The 23,797-nt window shown below is 37.7% G+C and overlaps 1 protein-coding gene and 1 long non-coding RNA gene across 6 annotated transcripts in view; one reads left to right on the forward strand and one right to left on the reverse strand.

Moving 5' to 3' along the window:
• LOC108876872 (uncharacterized) overlaps nt 1-23,797 on the reverse strand; it is a 251,421-nt gene that overhangs the window by 42,623 nt on the left and 185,001 nt on the right. The gene's annotated exons all lie outside the window — the stretch shown is intronic.
• Nucleotides 1-23,797, forward strand: part of LOC108876873 (carbohydrate sulfotransferase 8) — a 252,830-nt gene that overhangs the window by 8,753 nt on the left and 220,280 nt on the right. The gene's annotated exons all lie outside the window — the stretch shown is intronic.

Consider the following 23,797-nt stretch of genomic DNA (forward strand, 5'->3'; position numbering starts at 1 on the left):
GTCACTATCTTACTACTGTATATACAGTAGCATCCAGTGAAGGCAGAGGAGATGATCAGAACTGACTGCTCTGCCATTATAGTTCAAATACAGTGATCAGTAATTATGGATAGCTGTACTTCTTCAGCTGTATTATAGGATACTTCAGCTGAATCTGAAGAGGTTTTGTATAACTGTCATTTAAGATAAGACATCTTTCTGAAGACAGTTATTATTGTTTAGATCCTTGGGCAAATACTGAAAGCCTGGCTTGACAATAAGCAGGCACTGCTTACCAAAACCAGTCAAGGTTTTGTTTAAATTCATGTGGTTGTTTCTGTAGTATTTTGATGTATGTGAATGAAAATGTGCAAGCTATAAATCATCACTGTTATGTGCATGTGAAAAGTGTTGTCAGCCAGGTCCACACAAATTTAAAAGTAATAGTTCACTTTTTCCTGCCACATTCAGTTCAGTTCAGGATCCAGGCTGATGAATTGGGGAATAAAAAGAGAATGTTATTTGGGGACACTGATGCTCAGGGGCTGGCTTGTGATGTCAGTATTTCTTTTAGAGATAATGCCCTTATTGCCACCTCACTGTGTGCAGAGCAGTGACAATGCTCGTTTATCTTGGATCTGAAAGAAATGGTTGAGGAGAAGCAGGTTTCATCTGTGTATTGTTATAAAACTGGGGAGGATGTTGACTGGTCCCAAGAAACTGCAGGGTGAGGAGTAGCCTTTTCTCAGCAGCTGACAAGGTGACTGGTTCAGAGGCTGAAGCTGGGCCAGGTGCTTTTGAAGTTCAAAGACAGCAGGGTGCCTGGAAAACCCAGGACCAAGGACACAAACTCGTTTGCTGCCAACTTCTCGCTCCACTGCGGGGCTCTTAAAACGTTAACTCCTCTGGAACTGCACAAGCAGAGGTGCCAGGGTGATGATCAATTAGGCCAAAGAGTAGCTGCCCAAGTTAATTACTCTAATTTATTTTGCCTAAGCTTGTCAGTAAATACTTGGCAACACATTCAGGTCTTTCTGGATGCAGCAGCTACAGTAGGTCTGTAGGTGGGCCCAGAAGGGTTGAACGTTCCCTCATAAAGCAATCAGGAAAAACACCAATTAGAGAATTAATGCCAGTCTACAGTGAAATTAAAACAACATCTGCCCAATTCAATTTTGTGTTAAATTTTGAACTTAGAGCCTAATTATATGAAATGTACAGAAATAAAAAAAAAATGAGCTGCAGATCCATAGGGTTCTGCTGGTGGTTAAGTATATGCAAGAAAGAAGGAAAAGGATGTGGTGATTAAATCCTTTAATCAATTCTCCACAACTTTCTTTAGCCTGAGACAATGTCTTAAGAAAAATACAAAAGACTCACAATCAGCACGTACGTCACACTGCTCTCTCTCGCCTAAATGTACTAATCATCTTGGAACAATGGCAACAACTGAAATGTACATTTTCAACTAATATCAGTTATGAGGACTGATCTTATCTGACATGAATTTTATGTTGTTTTCTATTTAAAACTATGTATGTTGTATAACTAAATACTGCACTGCATATTTTCTATATAGTCCAGATCCCAAGTGCAGTGTGGTGCACAGTGTCCGTTAAATAAACTGAGAAATATATTTGTGGTCTCTTCAAAAATCTTCAGATTTAGTTGTCAGATGATAAAAATTGTATACTGCAACCTTTGACAAATGACTGAGTCAAACTAATCAAGCCAATAAATCAGTAGGTGAGGGATTTGAACAAAGACTGACACACAGCAAATATACATTGTGCTGTAAATAGGAGGGACATAGAACAATGTGTTTGACACAAATCTGCTCACACAGTGCCCTGCTGCTTTAATTACATTATATTCAATTAGAATATTGTATGCTACAGTATATTCACTATTGAACGAATGTAATACAGTAAGTTCTTTTATCATTAATTGTGTATTGATCACTTTAGTTGTAATTTACCTTTAAACTTTTAATCATTCAGTCCCTGAGTTTCTTCTTTAACTGAGTCAATACAAGCACATCTACTTTGATTGTTATTTAATGTTTATTGTTAAATGATCAATTCGTGGAGCACCATAATTACAGCCCCCTCATGAAAGAAAATGAATCCCATTTTTTTTGTTATCTGCTTCTCCATATGATTAAACAAGAAGCTGCTCATTCAATTATCATTTAATTTACCACATTTAACTACCCACAATCTCTGCCCTCTTTGTCTCATGAACATTTTATTTAATCAAAGCTTGTCAGACTAATCACAGATCTAAAGCTAATACCAGCAATAAATACTATTTTCTGTCCTACCTGTTGCCAAGTTGCTGCTTGGCCTTTAGAACAACAAAAGTGTCGTAACTTGTTTGGGAGAGATCCATTTCCAAGTAACACTATTAAACATTAGGTGAAAATATCCCACTGTAACACTACACATTATTTAAAATGAAAATGGAGTTTACAACTTTTTACAGGATTTTTCACCTGTCTGTCCTGAGTCCTGAGAGGCAAATGAGAAAAAAGTATTTTTGTTAGGATTTCCGTGTTTGTTTTTGTGATCCTCATTTCAGCAACAACAAAAAAAAGTCCACTTGCCTCTCAGGGCACACAGGTGAAAATAAATTCACAGATGAAAAAAAAACCTTAGAAAAATGAAAAAAACATTTCAATTGCCTCTCAGGGCTTCTGTAACCAGTCATTGAGTTACTACAGCAACACCTGCATCCATAAACCATGATTTCATCCGCTTTTCATTTTATTGTTTTGAAATAGTCTCCAGTCTGAGAGACACATGATACAATTCAGTAAAGGAAGGCAATACTATGGGATCATACCACTATATATTTATAACTGCAGTCTCTCACAAGCAGCCGTAGTATCCTGTGAAGTCTTACTTTGTAATCACATCCCCCACTTCAATATCTTTTTTTCCTTTACTTGCACAGAAAACACTCCCCTCTTGTTTATTGGGAAAGAAAATTCTAACTTTCATCCTTGGCTCATCTTTTTCTATCATCTGTTTGTCTGCCTGGTCTCTGGACTGTCTTCCCAGTCTTCCCCTAGCTCCATTTTTCAACACATTGCTAACTACCACTGCTCTGTGCTCACCTGCCTGCATAGCTGTTAAAGCAGTCCTCCCAGGTTGAAGAACTGCGGTTATTAGATTGGGGAAAATAGATTTAAACATTGATATGAGCCATTAGCAATACCTTTCGACCATGTTGTTTCTTAAAGAACTTAGCCAGTGGAATTAATTTCTTGCATCTTGTTACGATATACACCTGCTGTTTAGCACATTAAGCAGTGGGACATTATTCCATCAACATCAGTGCTTGGGATTCAATTTTAATGAAGGATGGCTATTAGTATTTAAGATTAAGGATTCAAGCATTAGTGTCCGAGTGTAAGCTCAGTGTTGATGTCTTCAGAATGATTGTGATAAATAAACTCTTGTCTGTGCTGTTTAATATGAAAACTGATCCATTGGTGCAGCCATTAAAAATTCACATTACCATTCAATTACTGTTAATAATCTCCTAATCAGATGTGAGTCTATTATGCTGTGGCAATTTAAGCCTGATATTAAAGTAGGTACAAAGGGCAAGGTCACTGGAGGTCTGTCTGAAATCACTGCACATTACCATTTTAATTTTACTGTAGTATAGTTAACATCTTTACATCCCACCTTCTCTCCTAGAAATTATGTTTAGCTGTGTTTACATTCCTTTATACTTGTATTGTCACGTTTTCAATATTAAAAGAACATTTCAATACGTTTTCAAGGGAAATGAATTTGCTGAGTCAGGAATTTTTCACAGCTTGGACACCGGAGACACTAGTTCACATTTCCAAGTCCCACGTGTGGTTTGGTTTTTGCAACAAAAGCACTTTGTTTAAGGTTAAGAAAAGATCACAGTTTTGGTTAAATGTCAAAGAAAGCACATTGTGTCTCGTGCTTCAAGTCACAGACTGTACAGTTGATGTCCAGCCACTGCCACTGTTGGCTACTAAGGGTTCTGGGAGCATTACTCATTCCCTTTCACCGGCCCAACTTTCCCAGCTGCTTCAGGAAATCAAACCAGGACCTTCTTGATCTCAAACCTGTTTTTGTTATCTGCCTGTTAGTTTCATATGCTCTGTGATCATGCTCATGTCTGACACCCTGACTTCATAAAAACAGGTGATGGGCTTAGTGCTGGTGAACTGGCAACACTTGTCCACTTCCAACATGTCAGCAGAAGCTCCTACTGTTGACTTAAAATTCATATTCAGTGACTTTATTGGCATTTCAGCTGAGTAGGACAGGAATTTGTTTTAGCAGAATTCAGATGAAACAGAAACAAGAAAGGGAATATGTTTCAAGTCTAGTGGATCCTTTTAAAGACAGAATGCTTTATGATCAGAGGACCACATTTAGTTTGAAGCACAGCAGACTGTCATCACAACAGGACGTCGAAACAGCCAATATTGCACACCCTTAGCGAGAAGCTGCTGAGCTTAAATTAAGTGTTGATGTGGTTGTTGAAATTTTCTCTCTTTTTACTTTTGGTTGGAGAAAATGATTCAAAATCTTAGGCAAAGGTTGTTGTATTTATTTTTTCCTTTTCATTTAATTTTCACAATTTACTACAAAACCAGGAATTCAGTAACCCGAAGTTCATACTGAAAACATCCTGGCAGATGTTCAGCCACTGAGACTGAAATTATGCTGTTACAGCCAATGTCATGGCCGCTTTCTACCAGAGACTTTTTCTAGTCTGCTGTCTGGCCTCCTGAAATTTTGCGAAATGAGAACGAATGTTCAAATGCAAATATGTGCTCTGTGCACAAAGTGCAAAAATATGAGAGGACGACATCCATGAGAAATGGATGGAGTCCTGGGGCAAGACAGGCATGTAGTTTGATGTAGGAATACCTCTCTGGAATCGAACGATGTTATTGTTGGGATGTGGCTTTGATGTTACATTGTTTTTCTTATCAAGCAATTTATTTAATTATAGCTCGTCAAACTGTAATCACAGATTTAATGTTAATACCAATAATAAACTCTACCTGTTGCCAAGATGCTGTTTGGTCTCTAGAGCAACAAAAGTGTAGTAATGTATTTTGGGAGAGATGAAAATATCCTACTATACTACTATACACTGTGATTTTTCTTTGTGAAAATTACATTTACCACTCAATGAGTTGCAAAAAAAACACAACATGCTCCAGTTGCTCCAGCAACACCTGCATACATAAACCATGATTTCATCTGCTTTTCATTTTTTGTTTTGAAACAGTCTCCAGTCTGAGAGACACATGATGCAGTTCAGTAACACAAGCAGCATTTTGTAATCACATCCCTACTTGCACGGAAAACAGTCCCCTCTTGTTTATTGGAAGAAAATTTCAAATTTGATCCAACTTTTTTAATATTCATACATGAATACTATAACAACAGAGCATTCATGTCACCATTCTAACAGCACAGATCTAGGGATGCTGGTAGGTCCACCACTTAGGTCCAAAATGAAATCTCTCAGCAACGACATTCATGTTTCCTTCAGGGTGAATTATTGACTTTTCATTCAGCTCTACCATCAACAACTTTCAACTTTTGTACTACTAATTACTAATTAATGTATTACTAATTTGTAATACTTTGGTTTATAACCAAATATCTGAAATAAATGACATTTCCATCAGTCTCAGCTGTGCTTTTTGGTTAGTGCTAAGTAGCATATGTTAGCATGCTAATACATTAAACTAAGATGGTGAATATGGTAAACATTATACCTTCTTAGCATCAGCAAACTAGTATTGTCATTGTGAGTATATTAGAATTCTGATGTTAGCATTTATCTCAAAGCGCTAAGCGTAAACACAGTAGCTCAGTGCTGCTAGCATGGTAGTCTGAATTATGCGTTTTATCAATAGAATGACTAAATATTTTCACTGGATGTATTTGATGTGTGATATGTGAAGGACTGTAGGGTCACTGAAAATAGAGCAAGTCCTTTGACTAGAACCAAACAAAAAATGCTTGCTTCTGCCAGTGGTTTAGCCTATTGTGTAACCCAGCCGCCTGCACTGTGCAGGCTGCTCTGAATTAGTTTTCATATTAGCATCGATCATATAAAATGGTTTTAACACAGGCCTGCAACTTGTGCAGTGAGCTGCTTCACATGGAAATTGCTTCCCTCACATTTTGAACATGGTGTGTTTTAGAGGAGAGGCTTGGATTCTCCCTCAATAAGCCCTTAAATAGGCCTTGAAATAGGCCATCTGTAGCTTTTGAACTGAATGATTACATTCTTCTTTGTACTGATTGAAGATACCATTTTACCACCATCCTTTCTTACTGCTGGTTAGTTGGCAAATAGCAATTAGACAAATTGCAAGTTTCTCAGTTTTGCTTCATTGAACTTTTATCTCACTCAAGGCTGGTGTCTGAAAGAGGGAGAAAAAGAAGCCTTTTCTGATTACAGCTTTGGACTGCATTAACTTGTTGCTGCTGCTTAATATTTAAGACAGAATGACTTACAGTGCAGTGCAGACTGGTTGCACAGTAAGTGCATGACAGTAGGTTGTCATAAATATCAGTGTACCTCCACACAAAAAAAAAAACACCCAGTCAGCTCTAACACGTGAAGACTTCACACAGTTCAATGTCACAGGACACTTAACCTCATACCTATCCAATGTTAAATTATACTTATTTGCATGTTCTTTAAAAACCTGTTATTCAGCTGTGTGGCACACATTGTGAGAGTAGCTGTGGTCTTTATTACAGCAAAATACTGTAGATTCTGTGGAAGAGATGAGTCATGTGAACCTCAAGGTTGGAACTCAGAAGAATTCACCTGCTGAATACTTGAAGTGCTTTAAAATAAAAAAAAAAAAACCTTGTCACAAAGAGCTCATTAAACTGTAGCTGCATATGTGACTGTCTCCCAGCTCTTTCTTTGACTTCATGAAGAATTGTAGAAAGAACTAGTTTAAATGGTAACCTTGATTCCAGGAGGTCTCTGACTCGAGCAAAGAGATATGACATATGCATGTTTTGCTCTTTCTTAATTGGCATGCAAACGATTTGTTGCTGAGTAGTTTCCTCAAAGCCTTTTGCTTTTAGAGTTGTTATGTTGATACTCAGTTTAGTCTGACAAGAGACCTCAGATTACTGGCATTGGAGATTCACCCTAATGTCCAGGTATCAGTATCAATACTTAGGGTTTAATTAACATCACATTGTCTTTATCAATATACAGTATGAGCCTGGAGCTGCACAAAACAATGTATCATTCTTCAATGTAGTACATCAATATGAAATACTTAAATACAACCTGACATCACAGGCAGGACTCATGTTTAGCTGCTCAACTTGTGAGATAGGAAAATTCACTGCTGTTTAAGAGGCCGTTTGGATTCTTCCTGGAGGCTTCAACACTTAGTTGTTCAACAAGAATGACATTCTATATCTGTCCCAGACTTTCTTTGGGCAAATTATACAAATGAGCGGCTGTCTCTCTGTTAGAGCAACACTTGACTAAAAATATGAAATTAAAGTCGACCATTTTTGGGTTAGGGTACCAGTGCGACTTGCAAATATGCTTCCCATTCTCACGTCAGGCCCAGTACTTCCCAAACATTGATTTATCTGTAGCGGCCCATCACAATATGAACACTGACCACCATGTATTGATTTTGTATTTTATCATTTATGGCTGTGCTGCCTCTCTGTCCTGCTCTCTGCCTGGGGCAGGGCTGCCAGGGGAGACCGGGGACAGCTGTTAACAATTTTTGCAATTTTCTCGATAAATTAAAAACCATTTACATTTGAATAGACACTCTGCATGTGTCGCAGAATGTATCGACTACTGAAACAATGTGGTTCAAGTGGTTTTATGAAATAAAAACTAATGAAACACTGTCACTACACTGTTTTGACTTTCCCAGTATGATCAGCCATGTTTTCATCTCATGTAAACTAGCCTGACTACTAATTTGACACGTCAGCCAATTCTATTTTTAGGTTTCAAATCAGTGATTTTAATAATACTAGCTTGTATTCCTAGACATCAGATCTCAGAACTACTCTCACTAGTAGCAATAGTGGAAAAACGTCTTGGGGCCCTGATTTCTGCCATCACAATTAAAGGGCAAAAATGTAGTGGAAAGTACAATAATAAAAATAGTATAATGAAATATAATAAAATGGGTCCTCTCCACAGAGGTATTTTCAGGCTGATTTATCCACAGCTCTTTCCACTGAGCATATTAATGTCCATCAATCAAACCTAAAGTAATCCCATCTGGCTTTGAGTTCTCAGTGTCAGATGGGTTCCTCTTTTATAGCTTGAACAGTACCTGGGAAATAATAATTGCCTTTTTAAAAAAGAAGCTGATGTTCTTCAAGTTAACATGCTTACCTTGAGGATTTTAATTTGTTGGGCTGAACTTCACTTTGGTTCAAAGTTGACCTTGTACCATTTTCTCCTGTGAACACTGGACAAGAAAAACTGATGAAGTTTTTCTGTGTTTGATCACTTTTTATAAAAACCCATTTTTGGGTAATTTCCTGTCAAAGCTGGCGACTCTGCCTTAAAGTTTTATTAGCCTTACTTTTTTGCTGAGTAATGCTCAGAGTCAATGAATAAATTTTGTCGTAAATCGCAGGTGTACTTGAGATCTAACATGGCAGGTTATTGTCTGTGATGTTAGAGCTGACGTTGCACTGTTGCTTCCTCTGATTAGCAAAACTATTTGAATTATTGCATCCCTTCAGCTTCCTGTCCACAGTCAGCAAGTGTTGGGACAGTGATGTGAGGACAGACTTCAGCAGTGGTTGATTGAGAAGAACTGTAGTTATCAACTTGGGAAAATATTAATTAAACTTTGATATGAACCATTAGCTTACAGCCATGTTAGGGTGTTTCCACCCCTGAAAGTCTAGACCTAGGTCTAAACCAAGGTTCATATTTCTGTTTGTTACACTGTAAACATTTGACATGGTCATTTTTGGTTTCACATTACAATTGTGGGAGCACACTCTGATGTTGGTGTGTTGTCAATTTCAGTTTGAATGTAGAGAAATTAATGAAAAGTAGATTTGACAAAAGTAGATTTGGATGTGCTGCAAGTGCTCTTTCTCAAAGTTGCTCAAATTGCTTTATAGACCATGCACTATAGACTGTTAAAGTACAGCCCATTTAAAACATTTATTCCATGAAGGTAGCTAAGGAATAAAGAGACACTGTTACACTATTAACACAGCTGTAGTTTGCCGTAGTAAATTGTTGGTGCCATTACAAGACAGACACACAATACAAGACTGACACTGTCACTGTAGAGCAAAAACATCAACAGGGCTGTATGACAGCAAAAATGACATGACACTGACTATAAACACAGTGCAAGCTAATGAATTGTTCCAGTCCCACCAACTTGGTATATAGCAGTGATTTTCTTTTTTTTTTTTTTTCAGATCAGTGTAATTGGCAGGATCACATTTACAAGCAGCTTCAACAGAAAACAACTTGAGAAAGCTGCTGAATATAACACAAAACAGTGTGTTGATAGATGTACCTGCAATTGTGGCTTTCAGCTTTTGGAAGCTGAAATTGTGAGTGACTCGCTGTAACTGTGGTGTTGGCAAGCTTGCTTGTGTTGATTCTGACCTCCAAACACACTGCATGGAAGGCAACTGGGAGCAAAGGCCAGAGACTGCAGGGGTTGTCACTGCTGTCCATTGTGAGGCTTTTCTCTCATTAATTTTAGCTATTACCAAACTGCTCACTGTGTAATAACCCATCTCCAGCACCATCAAAACAAACAGCAGTTGCTGTTACCACTTTGTAGTGCTCAAATCCACTTAATGAGGCCTGTCAGGAGAATTCAGTAATAGCAGCTTGTTTTATGTCTTAAGTGGATCCGAATAGGCTGCTTGGAGTGAAGAAGTACATCCAACACCCTGACCAGATCCAACATAAGAAAATCCAAAACTGATCGATTTTCCCTCAGTGGTTTATTCAGCAATCTTTTAACTCCCACTGGCAAGTAGACATCAATAAAGAAACTGTTACACTGTGTATATTTGACATCTTGTAGATTCTCTTATCAAATTCAATCATGTTTGAATGTCATCTTTATTGTTGTTAGCTACTTCTATGGCTTCTATGGCTGAACATATTTACTCTTTAAATCATACCTGCACACTCTACACATACAGTATGATGCTGCATATCTTTACATCTCAGATTTTCCTTTGCCACAGCACATTTTGATGCAAAATCTGCAGAGCATAACGAATACCTTTAATCTTGTCAACTGTCTTTTCATCACGATGTCTGAGACGTAATTAAAATGGTTTCAGACTGAGATGAAATCCCAGGAGAGATTCTCTCTGCTCAAAGGTTTGACAAAGACCAGCGTCTTGATCTAAGCTGCTGAAATGAAAAGTCATCTACAGCAGACTTTTTAACACAGACAAAATCCAGCAACCAAAAGGTCATACATTTGATTCTAGCACCAGCTAATTTACGTCCATCAGCAGTCATGTGTTTTGTCAACTGCCCCTTTAACAACATGCTGTCTACTTCCTTAACTCTACACTATGAGTGCTAGGTAAAATGTACGATGTCCTTTCATGAGAGCTTGTGTTTTTACACCAAAATCCTATTTTCATATTTTAGCATATAAAACATAAAAAATGTGACTGAACAAAATGGAGGGCAACAGTAGGTGAGACTAAGAACATTTTACTGTAACTGTAATGCATTTGACGAAAGCATATTTTGAACATGTCTTTATTAATATTTTTATTTGGTATGCAATATTTTAAGCTGGTAGGTGGGAACTGGTTTAACAATGGACTGTGGCTTCAGAAAGTATTCAGATTCCCTAGGTGAACTGTTGCTCCAGTCTCAAGTCTGTTGCAGTCTGGAACAGGCTTTCCTCAAGGACCTCTCTATGTGGCTGCATTCATCCTTCCCTCAACTCTGACCAGCTTCCCTGGCTCTGCCAGAGAGAAGCACCACCATAGTTTGATGTTACCACCACCATGCTTCACCATAGAGATAGGATTACCCATATGATGAGTGCCTGATGTTCACTAGCGAGTATGTTTAGAGTTCTGCCCAAAGGGTTATAACCTTTTTCACAATGCTCTCTTTTAAATGTCATTTAGCAAATTCGTAATGGTCCGTCATATGACTTTTACTCAAAGTGGCTTCCATCTAGCCACAGTTATGGACTGCTGCTGAGTTGTCCTTCTGGCAGGTACTCAGTCTCTACAGAGGACCTCTGACGCTTTGTTAGTGTGACCATTGGATTTTGGTCACAGCTCCTGACCAAGGCCACTGTGCTTCTGGGAACATGCAAAACAAAGTGTTGGAATACTTTTGTAAAGTGATTTCAGTTTATAGTTTTTAACAAATGTGCAAAAAAATTCTACAATTTTGTAATCATGGATTATTGAGTGTAGATTGATGGGCAAAAATACTACCACTACTACTTAAAATTAAATCTACACAATAAAAGTAAAATCAAATAGTGAGAAGGTCTGATTACTTGCTATCCATCTGACAAATTAATCACAGAAAATACTCTCTGCCTATTCAAACTCCAGAGAAGAGGAACTCAGAGTAATGGGAATTTGTTTCTGGCAATAAAATTGGCTACAGTCTAGTGATTCTTTTTTAATACTGAGTTCCCCTTCCCTAAATCCCATGAACCTAGGGCAGCTCCTGTTCATCTGAATCAAATTTGATAGCCATTGTGAAATACATATCATCAAATTTATTCATTTTGCATCGGACCTTCTCCAGCTGGCAGGGATGAGTATGAATATATGCTTCAAAATGTGATTCTTATAGGATCGGTTCCCAATGTTTTCATTTTTATGCCTACCTAACCGAAGAGGATAGAGGGAATTGTGCATTTATTCATTTAAGTGGTTAAGGTTAGTGACAATATATTTATGCATGCACATAATTCATATTCTCTGGCTCCGATCCTTTCTACAGCTGTACATGCCTGTGGGAAAAGAGCTACTTGAGCCTGACTGAGTAAGCATCTTATTTAAATCTCAGTGAATAACACCACTGTCTGTTTCAATCCAAAGACGTAATAAATGACATTAATCATTTTTGTCTATTAAATGTACCATTGCAGTTAAATAACATTTTATACTAGTAATTGTATTTTATGTAAGGAAATGTAGGGATTTAGGGAGGTTAGAAAACCATATGTACTCATTAGACCATAGAGTGGACTCTTAATACAAAACCAAAAGGTCAACGTCTAATCTGTAGGCAATAGCTGAATTTAACTGAGATTCATTTAAGACTGAGAAGGACAATATTTTATTTTGTCCTGTCAGTCCATTGGCTTAGCCATGTGCAGTGTAAATGTGGCCTCTTCAGTCCATCTCTTCTGAATGATCATCACTAGGAAGCAATTGATAAAGCAGAAAAGAAAAAAAAATCTTTTCATGTGCATTTCCCCTCAAATGCTCAAGTGATCCTGGGTCATGACGCTCCCCTGGGGGAAGAATCTTTAAAATCTGCTTTTAACACATCAATTTTTGTGGGTTGTGTGTTGTGCACTGAACGCAAACTTTCAAAGGAGTAAAATGTAATACACTTGCATTTCTAACAGATTCACCATGGTCGACAGAAAACATGTAAAAGATGAAATGCAATATGAAACTCAACAACTTTGAAATATCAAACAGGACTGCACCAAAGTAGTTTTATTTTTAGTAAAACTGTTTCAGAATACTGGATATAGAGTCATTGTACCTGCATTATTATTTCTAGTTTTTGTTGGTTTCACTGCACATTTCCCATCCATAGTATAGGTTATATGAACACTTGTTTATAAGAAGACAAGTATTTTGTGATGTTTTGAGGGGTGTGCTCAGTGATGAGCGAAACAAGCTGCAAGACGAAGAAAGAAAGAAAACGAAGACCAGATCTTAGTAGCTTATACAGGCTAATACTGCAACTTAAATGTCCTTTACACTCGCATGTTTGTACTGTATCTCATTAAATGATCACTGTCTGTGAAGCTCTGTTTGAAATGCTACCTTGGTATTTTGGTCTCAAAAGGGTGTCTAGGACAAAAAGGGCATGGTCATCCTCGATCTGCAGACTGTTTGAGCAGACATACTGTATGTGCTGTAGGCAGCAACACTTCATTTTAAAAGCCCTGTTGTGAGCCACGTTAGGATTCACAACTAATACCCATATCAGCAAGCAACTTAATTTCAATTTAGTATCTTCAATTTAGTAAAAGAGGAACTGCACCAAAATAGGTTGAGTCTGTTATTCTGCATTATTATTCTGCAGATTTACACAGTAAATTCAGGAACTATCTCAATTTGTAACTATGATTAGTCTTGAACAAATTATTCCCATGTTTATAGAAAGAAATGACAACATTAATTAGTGTGCAAATAGGGACAGTCTTTGTTTTTCCTCTCACTCCAAAGTTTAGAGAAGTATCGATTTTGTAACATGTGTCCCACAGGTCAAGCTAATCCGCATTAATGCTGTGCCTCCATGCCCTATATCTGTCTGAGCAAATGTGGAGAAAGGTCACCACTGGTTTATTTACTCTTAATGTCAGAAAGCTGGAAGCACGGATGCAGGGTGGCTTTCTAGTCTGGATGCATTGCACCTCTACATCATGAGAGCTACTGCATCATGTATGTCAGTATGTACTTATGCAGCCAAAGGTACTTGGGGGTTAAAGTCATGACCATCATTTATACATGACTTCTAGAAAATTCAAGCATTGTAACTGGTGTGACATTGTGTTTTTCTCAGATACAACTGCTGTACAGATACTCCAGATCAATATCCATAGCTGGTGGAACATGTTACATTTTTTTCATTAAGTCTCTCCAGTGCTGCTTCACCCTCAGAGACAGAAAGCGCACTTTTTTTTCACCACTCATGCATCTTTTATAACAAAACTCAAGCACCATGCTGGTGTTTTTACATGTTTTAACCCATTTTGCTGAAAAAGTGTGCTGTAGACTGCTCTGTGAACTGTTGTGATGTGGTGTGTTTATGTGCTGTGGTAACCCAGACTCCCAAGATTTGACAGCTGGCTGATGAACAGCAGCCTTTTTGGAGGAATCTTTCAGATTCAAACAATCCTTTTGACATTGACCACTTTTAGTTTTTGTTTGTTTGCCTGGTTTGATTTTCTGACAGTAGAACTTGTGAATTCAGTGCTGTTTTGCAGCTGACTCAGAATTATTTTACTCTCTGTCTTTTGTCTTTTTTATTTCTCTCATTTATTTTATTTTTTTTTATTTTATTTTGAGGTGGTTTCTCAAGCCTACTGTATGTTAATCACTTTTCTGCTCCTCCCTGTGTTGTGTAACTTATCTACATTAGCATGAGGCAAAAAATGAATCACTTTATGTTGCTCAATCTTATTTTATTATTCCAAAAATTTTCATTTTTGTTTGCAACTGAAAACATTTGAAAAGATTTTTATTGACTTTGCTTAGAGAAAAATCTAGTACAAGTGTGTTTTTTCACCAAGTCCTCCCTCTCTCTTTCTATCTCTATTCTCAAAATCACTTGAAACACTTGATTAAAAAACTTAGTAGTGCGAGGGTAATATATTGCTGTCTTGCTTCAGTCTTGCAGAAGGCTGGTAAGCCCAGGCTCCCTTGGGACTTGAGCATCTGTGATGTGGTTTGCACACTGAGTGATATTGACGTACATTGTCAACATACACCTTTCACATTGTGCAAAGGGCAAAGAACAGCCTGTGGGTCACAATAGGAAGTGAATCATGCTCTGGTAACACTGAAAGCATGAGCCCATAAGATCTCCTACCGCGTATTTGAATTTAGGAATTATGGGAGCAGCATTTCCACATCTGTTTCAGTCTAGGTACAGACATAATGAAACACCTCTCTCTATAAATAACTGACATCAAACTGTGCCAAAGCAAAAATGTAACTTACATCCCCCCTAGAAAATTCTTTACAACAGAAGAAAAGACTGGAACATTGGCTACTTTTGCACTTGCAGTGTGTGACTGTCCAGCCATCCGTCTTCTATATCGAACAACATGTCCATGACTATAACATTTCAGTCACAGTGGAATAATTGGAGGCAGGTTCACAAAAAGTAATGTAAAATGAATAAAGAACAGTTGAATGCTTTTGTAACCAGTAATTTACATTACAGACAAAACATGTAGGGTTAGTAGTCTCTGACCTTATGAATTAGCAGTGGGAGGAATTTTAAAACCACTCTAAATGTGCCTTTAAACCGGCCAACCCACAGGGGACCTCCAGGTTCCTGTCTGTCCCAGTGATGCTTATTGACCGGAACTGAACTTCACATGCTCTGCACAGGGGCCTTTGGAAGTTGTGTAGTAAATATATACCACTCTATTCAGTTTGATTGTGATCTATTGGAGCTGCCAACTCTGATCAGGGAAAAGATGCCTGCAATGCGTTGTGTGTTACAGTCATTTCACAACAGGAGGAGACACAATATTCCCAACACTGTTTGTATCTGAGATCTATGGACAGTGGCGTATTCTTTTAATATACCCCCTCTTAATGGCACTGATGGAAAGTTTTTTAGTTAAATCAAAATTTGAAGTTTCATAAATATCAAACATCTAAATATTAAAGCAAAATAAAAACAAAGCACACATTTTGTTTATGAGATTAGCCTGTGACTGAAGTGTTATTAAATCATCCACATGTCTCATGTGCCCCAGATCTAACTTTAGCTTTGTAGCCAAAAATTGATTTTTTTAGGGATTTTAGACTCAAAGATTATCCACAGTAGGAAGACCAACTTTTTAACAGAAGGTTGTTTTGTGGATTAATCACAAGTAAAACTGGTACATTAAATCTTTTACATGACAACTCTTACGTGGCACCATATTGGGCTTTCTCAGGCAACAATCCGCTGCCACAAAAGTGATGTATTTTATTCTATGTTGCCATAAATGATCCAAACTCTTTTGACATATGCAGGTTTTAGACACAACTGTGTTATTTTCAGTTGCTTTCATTATCTCGGTGAAGCAGCTAATGTTCTACAGTACTAACGTGATGAAGGCTGCTGTCATTTTAGTGATGTGAAAATATTATGAATGTTGTTGTTGTCCATGAATTGGTGAGAAAAGCTATCCACATCACTAAAAAAATAAACATTTATAATGAAATCGTTCCCAAAATCAAGAAAGATATGTTATACAATGACCTAAACATAAAAAAAAAAAAAAAAATAAATGATAAACTATATTCTTTATTATCACATATTAGTACTCTAAACTATTTCCTTCACATAATATCACATATATATAAAAAAATTAAATTCAAACAATAAAAATCGAATTAATCACTTCTTTTTATCCATTAAATAATTCATCTTACACAACCACAAAACAGACTGAATGTGTAACAACATCAAACAACAACAAAAAATAGAATCTCAAAGGACTGTGGATTTAGTTTAGCTTGTTAATTATCACCTACATTTTCTAATGAAGGACACCAGCTCTCTGTATTTCATGTAAGATACAACTTCCAAGCTCCCACTGTGCTCAGATAAGAATTAAGACCAACATGAAAACATTCAGAAAGAGAAAAGCAATCGAGTTTTACTATCTGTTATTATAGTGTCCTTCTGTGGCATGATTTGTTTGCGTTAATCACATGCTGATTGAACACATCTGTGAGGGAAAACTAGCTTTTAATTTACATTGGCATTATGGTGTTCCGGGGCAGAGTCAGTTCACTGAAAGCTGAGAGCAGAATTCACCCAAGGACAGAACCAAAGAGGACAGCTTTGTTGAAACCTCAGGTAATATAGTGAGCATGCTTTCTCGCTACCATTGGTGGCTTTTTGTAATTTAATTTTTAAATTGCCAATTTCATCTAACAGGATTCAGGCACTCCTTTCTTTCTGGGTAGACATAAGTGCATATAATAAATTCAGAAATATTTCTTAGAGTAAACATGGGAAGCTTTTGAAATGGCTTTCTTCTGTTATTTCAAGTACTCTTTCCCCTCTTCAGTGAACAAGAATCAGAAGTGAGCTAAGAAGCCACTGATTTTACCATCCTGTGGTGAAAATTAGAGAATCATATAAAAATACACCAGCAAGCTTCTACAGAATTAACAAAGTAGACAAGCATCGAGTAGATCTGAAGGATGTGGTATGACCTCGCTCCCGGCAATCTGCAAAAGCCTCTGACAATTAAAAAATAGGTGAGGAAAAATGAGTGAGATCAGCACAGATTCAGCACTATTGATTTGTATGTGTGTGTACCCGTGTGGAGGACTTGGGTGGGAACATGGTCAGAGCTCGAGGCAGTAAATCCTGAGCGGGTCAAGGTTTAGCGGATGCTTGAATAAGCTGAAGGACCTTTTTCTTCAAAAGACAGGGGTTTAATGAGTCCTCAAGTGCATCCTTTGAGTGTGTAAGAAATTAGGCCAAGGTGACAACACAGGAAAGAAAACAGAAAAATGAAAATGAAAGCAGAGGCCACATAATATTTCTATGGTAACATTACATCTTTGATGTCGTTGCTGTGTTACCATCACAAATGTTAAAGACACACACACTTCCTTCATTTGCAGAATGAGAATCATTTTCATCAGCCAGTGTCTTCTTACATTTACATGATAGGCATTCAGCTAGTGCAGCTATTCCAAATTCCTAGATTAATATGATTTATTGTTGGACCTCTTTCAGGCAATGAATTAAGGCCAAGATATTGTGTAACTGTCTTATTTCTAATGCACCACTGAGGACAGAGTGAACAGTATCTGTATTGTACATTTATTGCCTATATTTATTTCTTATGTACTTCTCACTAAGACCATCTCTGTAATCAATGTACTACTTGCATGAGAACTGAATACATACAGACTTACTGTGTAGTCATATAGTATTGATTTGCAGTGACCCCTCCCTCTAACGGGACAAGTGGACGCAAACCATGTCAGCAAAATGCCCCCCACCACCATAACAAAGCATCAGTCATTGAATGTGTGCTGTCAGCCACAATTTCCCTATTTTATTGACGTCTTTCCTATAGATCTGAATCATAGATCTACATCCAGATGTCACTTAAGTCGCTATTGCTATCGAAATATGAGCCAGTTGAGCAATCTTCCTGATTGAAGCTCCCGCCATATGTGTGGAATCATCCTCTGTTATTTTTCTCCACTCATTTATTCAGGTTTTTCCTTTAATTTGTCACCCATCTGTACATCCATAGATGACAGATGTTTGATTTTAAGACTAATTTGCATATTTGCACACAGTGAAAATTTCAAACGTAATCTTTTTCCTCTTTAGTTCAAATGAGAAAATGAATCCATCTGTATCTTTCTATTGCAAATTCCATGTTAATTTAGAGGAGTGTTTTGTGCCATACATGTAACGATAAGAACCAGGGCACACTGTGTTCATCACAAACCAAGACAAACATCTGACATTCAGAAAAATATGTTTAGTTGTGCACATGTGTATGTTTATTTCACTGAATTTTAGTCATTTCAGTCTTTGTCTCCTTTAAATCCAACCTTCTTCTTAATGACTTTCTTCCTCTTTGACAAAAGCAGAGGCAGAAAATATTTGGAATACTTCCTCAGTACTGAGTTGCACCAGCATTGCACCATCTGTCTTGCAGTATGTCAACGTGTGAAAGCCCCTCAGCCTGTCTCCTCCCTTCACCTACCTCTGCCTTTCAGAACTGAAGTGCATTTAATAGCAGATATAAACAGTGCATACAGTAGATTTGGGCTGAACAGGTGACCTTCAGCACACAGCTTTTAATTAGCTGTGAGGTGCCGCCACTGTGAGTTTCAGTGGACCATTACTGGGATGAGCCCATTGAGTATAATTATATGAGTTTTAAATGGTAGTGAATGCATTAGGCAGTACAGTCTCACTGTTTGCCAAATGAGCCATTTGTCTGCTACATCAGGGTCAGGTATGTTCCTTGCAAAGAAAATGGGCAGCAGCTTTGAACCTGTAATATGTGTATTGGCCAATCAAAGACATTTTTTCTTTTTAAAGCCAATTAGTTTAGAAAATGAAAAACTAGGAAAAGTAAACAATATAGAAGCAGCTTGATTTATTTCTCCTCTGTGAAATGAAATATTAGCAGCAGATCCTCAACACTGCAAGAAAGAAAATCACAGAATTACATTAAAAAAGGAGGGAATCTCTAACTTGGTTTTTAAGGTTGGGAGTCCTGTTTGTTCCACCAAATAGGCTTGCATGTAATTTATCCATTCTGTTCTGCTGGTCATTGAGCTGCTGTAAGGCCCTACGTATAAATAGAAACTAATCTGTAACCTCATCTGAGAGCAGTATGGTGGAGCACAGCAGTGCCCTGTGGCAGGTATTGGGCTGACATGATATGGCGAAGATGTGTTGCATTTGAGCATGTCCAATTGTGTTGGAGCTGTCATCACCTGCTCTGCCTGAGCTGGTAGCTATCCTGAGGCCAGCGTGCCAGGTCACCGTCACACAGCTTTCTCATTTGAGAGGGAGATGTTTTTGGTGTGGCTGTACTTTTGTAGCCTACCTACAGGTAGGTTGTGACTATAAATTCACTCAGTTTTATTCCAAACACCCAGAAAGCAGGGGAACGCATCACTAACAACTGTGGCTACAAATTTAGAAAGTAAAAACCAGATGTCCATACAGTTTATCTTCCAGTCTGATCCCAAATAGTGCTTGTCAGATGTGTAGTCACCCACTGATCGGTCTCTCATTCACAGAAAAATTGCTGAATGTGCAACACATTCACATTTCAGTGTATCTATCAATTTCACATCTGTAAATTACAGGTTTTACTGCCTGTTTCCTGCAGCTGATTATTTCAATGATGAATATTTCAAATAAAAGGTGCACTGAAAATATGAGCACTTTCATCTCAGCATGCGAGGAATCACATCTGTGCACGAACGGTGCACATTTCTGTAGTTTGTTGCAATATTAATGAATTATGAATGAAGGGTTCTGACATTATTGTTTCAATGTTCTGGCACCTTTGCATGTTACTGCCTCACATTTACATAAAGAATGTAGTCAGGGTATTGTTTGTGTGTACATTACCTTCTTTCTGATGAATAGGGGGACCCCTTTTTAAAATATCTAAAGACCTTTTCTATCAGTAAGAAGCCACAGGATAGAGCTTGCAGGGTTTATGGCTGATCTACATTGATTGCTAAGGCTCATAACTGCAGTGTGTTGAATGCAATAATTCCTCCCAGAGATCACCAGCTGTCACAAATAAAGACAATTAGCAATGCTTTGAACATGATCCTATGGCAGCTCCCATTCTACCCTCATCAAATTCCCTTGCATGTAATCATTAATTTATGAAACAGGCCTGGCAACAGCCTCCCTCTCTTTTTGTTTACTAGCCAACACTGTTCACGTTCGCTAACACACTAGAGGGACTAGACATGAATGGTATTAGAAAAATCTCAGATCATTTTCTAGGACATCTGAAGTACTCTCAACGATTGGGAAGAAGCAGGTGATTGGATATGCAGTGAGATAATTAAATGGATTTAGTTTGCTTTCTTTGCCAGTGCATGTTGTGAGGCATTCAGCCCACATGCAGTGTTTGATTCATTCTTGTTAGCTGTTAAAATGAAACAATACAATACAGTGATGCTCTGGACTCTTACGTCTGATTTCATTTTTGTAAGTGACTTAGGTCAGACTTCCAATTTTTTAAAAATGTTTTGAGGCTACAGCTGTCACCATCTTTGCTGTGTACAGTTACCATGGTTACAGATATCCTTCTTGTCTATTGCAGTGATAGTAAAAAAGACACTGGTTACTTGTTCACACACAGCATCCTTGTCACCTCAGCTCTGCAGTAATATAACAGACTCCAGACTGCATTACAACAGCAGCGAAACATTTAGAAGCCAGATTCACTAAAATACTGTTCAGTACTTGAGTTTTAACTGTTGGATAACATAGTGATATTTCTCAACAAACATCTAGAGGAGCAACAGTAGCTGACAGACCTTGAAGATCTGTTGAGGTTGAAGTTGAGACAGACCCAGAGATGACCCAGAAATGTCGCAATCACAGTATAGTTTCTATGCCCAGTTGGGAGCAAAAAAATAAAGTACTGTGTCCTTTTGCGGACCTCAAGAAACACTGAAGTTCTTTAACTGATGGTTCAGACAGGACATGGTGCTACCGCACAACACCTCATGAAACCAGATCAAACCATTTCCAAAGTACTATACATTAATTTGTAACTGTATTTGAACAATAAATCATCATTCACTTTTTAGGCAAGATTTTTCCTTACTGAATAATGTTTTTTTTGTATTGCAGTCATTTCATAATAGAAAAGATAGATGTTTCATTTCAGAACAAAACTCTTCATTTCATCTGAAATAATTTCTGTAAGCAAAGAAGGACGTCACAGTTTACTGGTCAGTGAGGACATGTTTATACAATACACCGCATCCATTCGACTAGCATAATTTCTATTTGCTTGACACTAAAAAGAACAATGCTTTGATGTGTATTATACATGAACATCAAACACAATCAGCTCCATTACCTCTCTGACACTGAGGGTTCTTTCTCTGCATAAAATGGGACATGTTATGTCATTTCTTGGCGTATACATCTGTTTGGAAGTAGAGTACAAAGGCAGTGTCTTTAAAATGAAGTGTTCTTTGATCATAATGAGATGTTCGTGCCAAGTTGTGACAGTTACAGTAATTTGGTTTTTATTTTTTGTTTTATTATTTCAGATAAAGTTGATTGAGAAGGCATGTTCTTGTGTGCCTCATAATGTGTGCCTGCCTCTGCAAAATATATTCCCGTTTCTCTGTATTTGGGCATTTTGAGAGAAATTAAAATATATGAAATATTTCAGTATTAGACAGAATCCTTGCACTGAGACTGTTCTTATTGAAAGAAACACATCTGTCTGCCTAAATGACCTCATAGGCCGCATGTCCCTACCTACAGATACTACCTGTAGGAGAATACCAGCAGCAGGCATAAAGGACCTTTGTTGTCATAGTAACAATAATACGACCTGCAGGTGTGTACCAGCGGCAGGCACACTGGACTTTTGTTGTTATGGTAATAATAATAAATGTGTAATGGTCATGATTTGGTTAGGTTTAGGAAATTATCATGTTAAAAATAAGTACCTCTTTACAGTTAGACTACCATCATCATTGTGGTTAAAATAATAAACACTCAGTGAAGGTTGTGGAATAGTCATGGATAAAAGAAACAACCTTAATGGCTTCAAACACAACACTGAAATGTATACTTTGATTCCCTTGTGCCTGGACATCTGCAGTAGTTTCCTAACAGACATAAAACAGAAAATTATTACCAGATTCAAAAGTACACAGGAGGTAGCAAAATTCAACAGCAAAAACCAAGTAAAATGCTGTTATACTGGCTGCAGGTTTGTTGTAAGTCTAGTTTTAAGATTTTATGGCATGGTGATGCAGTGGTTAGCATTTTCGCCTCTTGGGCAAATTACACTTAACTCGTACTAACAGTGGAAGTAGACAATGAGCTGAAATGTCCACAGCATTCTCACGGTAAGGAGGCTTGTGTCGCACAGTCTCAGGTTAACAGTGCAAAAGGAGCTGCTGAAACCAGCAACTTGCTTGAGGCCCAGAAAACAAGGACAGTCTTTTCAAATCAGTAAAATCAACACTGACATGAATACATGCTTTTCACACTTTGCTGACTCTGTGCACCATTCCCTGCACTGGATCTAAAAGGGGTATAAATCTGAATGCTAGTCTGTGCACTATCAACCTGACCCCACCATCCTATAAAGAACTAAGGTGAATGAAACCTGAAAGACAATGGAAATAGAAGTGAAAATCTGGGATTATTTCCTGTGATACAGGATAGGTTACATTCTGTGGTTTTGTGCTGGCAGTATGAATGACAGGGTCAGTCTCTGCAAAGCAGAAAGAAAGGATAACATCTTTAGATGCAGCTCCCTGTCATGCTTTAAATGCTTTAAATGCTTCCATGTAGTGTAGGATGAAAACTGAGTAAACTGCAATCCAGTCTTCTCATGCAATCAGAGATGGAGTTCATTTTGTAAAATATGTAAACCTGGCCAGTAATGTAGTTACTGTAGTTACACCACCCACTCAATACCTCTAGTGAAATGTTTATGCACAAACCAATGTGGTGTTATACTGTCTCAGTAGAACCAGTCATACTTCTCTGGAATTAAGGGACAAGATGGTGATACAACAGGTACTGGCTTTGTACCAGCTCAATGACCAAAGTCCCTGTAATTCCAGTAAAGAACATCCTCATGATTATTGTGGCTTTAATACAATAGATAGCAGTGCATGTTGACTAAAAGTACAGCATACACATAGGGATTAAAATAGCAGCCAGCGAGAACAGCTTCTTGGTTATTACCTGAGTTTGTATGGCAACTGTGCAGCCAGCAAAACAAATGAACAGACATTAGTATGATTGAAATGTATGCACATCCCTTACCTCATCATATTTCTTATGAAATAGGAACTATTTGAAATATATGAATATATGAATATTCCTATATAGTTAGTATAAAACTCTAGTGATCACAGAGGATTCCACATCCTTATTATACAACAACAATGAACGTGACCATGTGCATAGAGATCACTTCCTCCATCACATAGAAATGTTTTGCCTACAGCATGTACAATATATATACATCAGGAATATACTGTTCCTATCTCTTCTGCATCAAATATAGGGTTGCCTGTTCATGATAATAATGCTATGTATGTTC

Source organism: Lates calcarifer, linkage group LG2 (genome assembly GCF_001640805.2).
Source record: "Lates calcarifer isolate ASB-BC8 linkage group LG2, TLL_Latcal_v3, whole genome shotgun sequence".
NCBI lineage: Eukaryota > Metazoa > Chordata > Actinopteri > Centropomidae > Lates > Lates calcarifer.